At 56.5% G+C, this 5,082-nt stretch overlaps 1 non-coding gene across 1 annotated transcript; it reads left to right on the top strand.

Moving 5' to 3' along the window:
- The first annotated feature begins 2,946 nt into the window (after positions 1-2,946).
- Positions 2,947-3,020, top strand: TRNAN-GUU. Its single transcript has one exon. It is a non-coding gene; the product is annotated as a tRNA-Asn (tRNA).
- The last annotated feature ends 2,062 nt before the right edge of the window (positions 3,021-5,082 follow it).

Below are 5,082 nucleotides of genomic sequence, written 5' to 3'. Positions count from 1 at the left end.
GGGAGATGGGCCAAGAGGAGGTCGGTGTCGGGGTGCTGAGGACGGGGAGGAGGAGGTTGGGGCGAAGGGAAAGGCCAAGTTGGGTGTACACAATGGGGGAGGGGATGCTGGGGGCTGAGGGATCCCCACAGATGGGGGTGGGGCTGGGGCTGGTGAGAGGGTCACAACAGATGGGGAGACACTGGGGGGCAGGTTGGGGGGGCTTGAAGGGGCTGCTGGGGCCCTGCAGAGGGAGAGGAGGGGGCGGTGCTGGCAGGAGAGTCACAGCGGACGGGGGGGGGGGACACTGGGGGGAGGTTGGGGGAGGTTGAAGGCCCCGCGGCCCCAGGCTGCTCCCAGACAGCTCAGCCCCCCCCCTCTGCCCTCCCCCGTGGGGAGGGGGCGGGGGCAGCGAAGCCTCGGGGGGAGGGAACCAGGCCCGCACCCCACGCGCCGAGTCTCTGTCCCGCGCTCTCTCCGCCAATCAGGGAGCGGGGAGGGGCGCGGCGAACTGGCGAGTTACGGCCCCTCCTCCGATAGAGGCCGCGTGTGAGAGGGAGAACTACGCTTCCCAGTGTGCACCAGGAGGGGGCGCGTTGCCTGAGCAACCGTTCGTCACTTCCGCTCTGAGACGAGCCAGGAACTACAACTTCTAGCCTCCCCCGGGGTCTCGGCCTGGCCCCGCCCCCCGCAGCGCGGCGCCCCCCAGTGCGGTGGGGGCTGCCGGGCGCCTGCTTCTGCCCTGGCCTCGTCTGTGCCCGCCCCGATGTGCCCCGCGGGGCTCCCCCCCCTCGGGGGGGGGGACTGGATGCAGCCCTATGGAAACACGGGGGTGGGCAGGGCTGGGAGCCAGGACTCCTGGGTTCTCCCCCAGCTCGGGGAGGGGAGGTTAGGGGGTAGAGTGGGGGAGGGGCTGGGGGGTCTCCTGCCCAAGAGGCAAGTCCAGGAGCTGGTGTCGGGCAGCAGGTCACTTGTGGGCCCCGAGTGTCCGATCTGGAAACAGCTGCCTGTCCCCACGCCCGGGGACTGCGCGGGGCTGGCAACCGTCTCCTTGTACCTGAGAATTATCCATACACCCCAGGGGTGTGAGCCCTGCGCTCCCCTGTCAGTGCCTGGGGCACAGAGCCGTGTGTACGAGTCACTCTGTGCGGGGATGTCAGTTCGTACAGACTTTGCTGGGGCTTTTTCTGTAGCCTGTGGTAAAATGAGGCAATTAACTAGATGCGTTGATGGAAGTTCTCTGCGTACCCTCAGGGGTACACGTACCCCTGGTTGAGAACCACTGATGTAGGGGAACCCAGGCCCACCCCCCATTCTGACTTCCAACTCCATGCCCTGGGCAGCTGGTTCAGCTTTGCTTACCTTGCATCAGCCTCAAGTCAGCTTCACTGGGTCACCAGTTCCAGCATGGCCAGGCATCAGAGAGAGGAAGTTTCCTCTCAGCTGTAAAAGCAGCAAGGGCTCCATGAGGGGTTGGTGCTGGTGGAGCAATTATTGACACTTTCTCTAGTCTCCTTTTCAGATTTTGCCCCATTTTCTCTTTAATTCTCCAATGTTAATTTAACAATCTCAGATTTGGGATATTTTCACACCCGTTTGACCTGCAGCAAATTTTCTTCCTTTCTTTGGGAAATTGTCCTGAATCATTCCCCAAATGAGAAGGGGCTTAATGGATGCAGTTTGCAGAGCCCTGAGACACAGCTGCCTCTGGGGTGGGGTGGGGTGGGGTGGCCATTCTCTGCTGGCAAGGAAGGGGACAGGAGGAAAAAGTCCGCAGTGGAGACTGTCCAGCACAAGGTTACGCAGTCCTGGCTACTGCTACCCCCAACTGCCAGTCACCTGCCTGCCCCTGCTTCTGCCTCCTCCCCACTGCCAGGAAGTTTTCCTGCTCCACACTCCCCTCACATACCCTCTTAAAGCACCTCCCCAAAGGGCTCCCTGCTGCCATGTGAATGGTGTGTGTGTGGCGGGGGGAGGGGAGGAAATTATTGCTGTCTGTTAATTGAACTTCCACTGTCCAATTACTCTCACTTAATATAAAATATCTTCATATTCGGGTGGTTTTCTCTCATTAGCAAATGTTTCTTTTTAGACCCATTTCTTCCCCAGTTCTCAAAGATAGATATAAAATATCCTGTGTGCAGCGCTGTAGTAGGCAGGGTGGTCCCAGGGTATTGGAGGCTTCCCCTTGGTTTGTATACAAATGTTCGGTGTTATTCTCCAGCCCATTCCTTATGAATACTAACTTGATGTTAACTTTTTTGCTGGCAGCTGTGAATTGAGTGGAGCTTTTCACTGATCTGTCTACAGCAACATGCAGATCCCGTTCTTGGGTTGAGTAGCCGATAATCTGTTCTGCTGCCGTCGCTAGGTGTAATGCATGTTCAGTAGGGGTTTCTTCCCTCTTCCCTTTTTGTATTTCCTCTCCCTACTAGTGTTGGGGTGTCCTTCTCCTCAGGTTAGTGTATTAATGATCTCATCTTGGGGTCATATGTGTCAATTCGTTGCTACGTCTTCAGAGAAATATCCAGAGGCCAGAATTTGCATTAACCCGCCTGCTGACCTCTGACTAGGAATTTCTGAGAGGTAAAAGGCAGCTGCTGTGTGTGTGGTGTTAAGAAGTGAGGTAGCAAAGGTTGATTTGCAGAGGTGGGGGTGTGCCACAAAAGTTGTGGGGGCCCACCCCCAGCTCTGGTCCCAGAGGCCAGAATTTGTGTAAACAACCCGCCTGCTGGCCTCTGACTAGGAATTTTGCCCTGCTAACTCTTCCAGCAAAACAGGCCAAAGAAAGTCTACGCAAGCACTGTACCGCAGCCCCCGTGCTCTTTTGGGTTCCTTCCCACAGACCTTTCACTGCATACCGGTCCAGTTCCTTGCTGTTGCTTGTCTAAGAGCTGCATGCATATGCTAGACCGTACCCTGTGCTGATTCCTGACTTTTGTGCTCCATACAGCCTTGCCCGTCCGTGTCTCTGTGGCGCAATGGGTTAGCGCGTTCGGCTGTTAACCGAAAGGATGGTGGTTCGAGCCCACCCGGGGACGGCGATGAGCCTGTGCTACTTCTTTGCTTCCCCGAGGTCTGCAGGGAGCCTCCAAAGTCCCATCTTGCTGCCTCTTGGCCTCAGTGCTTTCAGCTGGTGGCCCAAAGAGCGTGCTGGATGCCATTCAGAAACCCGTCTCCCAGCAGCCGTGCCGGAGGCTCAGGCTTAATCCTCGAGGCCGAGCACAAAAACTTCCAGCCGGGAACATTTTGCTCCCTTCCCGCCTCCGCCAAATCGGCAAGGGAGAAGGGGACGAGACACACCTGCTCAAAGACGCCTCCCTCCCACTTCCCTGTAGGCTGTGCAAAGCTCTTGGCCTGCCTCATGCCTCGTCAGGAAAGAGCAGCCATGCTGCCCAAGCCTGAGTCACGTGCACAGCCTGGCCCGCCCCGGCTGACGGCGCGCAGAGCCACGCGAGTCAATGGCAGGTCGAGTCGGTAGGCTCGGCTCTTTCCCCTTACAGCCACACAGCGCTGCCCAGCACCCCGAGAGCCTCCCTCGTGTTCTCCCGCAGCCCGCCGGGGTGGGTGGGAAAAGGGGACCAGGAAGCACTGCAGCCTCATTCTGGGACAGGAGGCCCTTGCCACACCCAGACCTCCCTCTTGCCTTCAGCCCAGGCAGTCAGAGAGCTCTCTGGCAGGCCACCGCCTCAGCCACCTCTTGCCGCTCTGCTGGTCACCGCCTCGCTGGAAGGCCCAGAGAGAAAAGAAACAAACACACATGTAGCACAGGATAGTTTCGATCCATCGACCTCTGGGTTATGGGCCCAGCACGCTTCTGCTGCGCCACTCTGCTGGCTCTTCACAGTCCTAACACCCAGCCGGCACTATCCAGATTAGGGCCTTACAGGCTCTCGTGCTGGCAGGCGGATGCGCAGGCTGCTAGGCAGCTGCCCTGGTCACAGGATTTTACAGCGTCTACAGGGTAAAAGGGATCTCTTTGGGGTTTGGACCCCACTGGGAGCTGGGTAGCTGAGTGCCGGAGACGGGAGCACTTCTTAAACTGTTCTCAGTTAAGCCTTCAGCTGGTGGGGGACGAGGTTCAGCCTTGGATCCGTGTCTGCAGCAGGCAAGCGCCTCTGGCTCAATCGGCCCCCCTCGCTGTCTCAGCAGACTAAAACCCGGAGCAAACGCACACGCCTTGCAAAGGAAGAGGAGCCGGGATCTCGAACAAATGTCAACATTTTATTAAGATGACGTTCAAAGAAAAAAAAAGGGTACGGTACAGCGTTTAGGAGCAGAAGTTTCTGGTGATCAGGGAACAACGTACAGATTACCCAGGGGGTGCGAAGTTCGGTTTAAGATCGGGTGGCATAAGGAATACATAATCTGCAATAGCCCCGACTGGGGGTAAAAGGTTAACGTACAGACACTGAGTTAGGAGGGTATGTTGTCCATGTGAGGGCTAAGTTCAGGTGTGGAGTATAACGAGCAGATAGGACGATGAGGATGGATTGACCCGCATTTGGTGAGTTTGAACGTTCAGTGTTTTTTAATCTTTTCCACAATCTAGTTTAAGCAGGGTCGCTATGAACCCTACCCTGCCATCTGTTGGTGATCTGTTGTAAAGGCCTTTTGAGGCTGCTGTCATTTGCATGGTTCCACCCACCCCGGATTGCATGATGGGAGTGCTTGTCCAAACGGTCATTTCAGCTGCTGTGGGATCCCCAGTCTCTTTGTTATTGGGGCAGGAGTAATGCAGTGTATTTTGCTGTTCGTTTTGGATCAAGGAGAGAGTAACTGTAGCTGGCATTTGAGGCCTGAGAGCTTCACCCTCGCCTGAAAAGTACTCATCATTAAGGGGTCTGGGTTCCCAATGCCTAAGGCTTGTGGGAGGCTGGAATGGATGTTTGTTTGGCAGCTGGTGCGTGCTGGTTTCCTTTCTGCTGTCCCTGGTGTGTAAAGACAGAGACGTTTTTGCATCTCTTTGGGTTGTTGTTAGTGGTGCAGTCCGTTTGTCTTAAGCTTCTGCCATTTGATCTCTTTCAGGGTGTGTTTTGGTTCTGAGAGGTTAAAAGGCAGCTGCTGTGTGTGTGGTGTTAAGAAGTGAGGTAGCAAAGGTTG

Source organism: Gopherus evgoodei, unplaced genomic scaffold (assembly GCF_007399415.2).
Source record: "Gopherus evgoodei ecotype Sinaloan lineage unplaced genomic scaffold, rGopEvg1_v1.p scaffold_46_arrow_ctg1, whole genome shotgun sequence".
Classification (NCBI taxonomy): domain Eukaryota; kingdom Metazoa; phylum Chordata; order Testudines; family Testudinidae; genus Gopherus; species Gopherus evgoodei.
The sequence above is the reverse complement of the archived record's forward strand: the minus strand, read 5'-3'. Positions and strand labels throughout refer to the sequence as shown.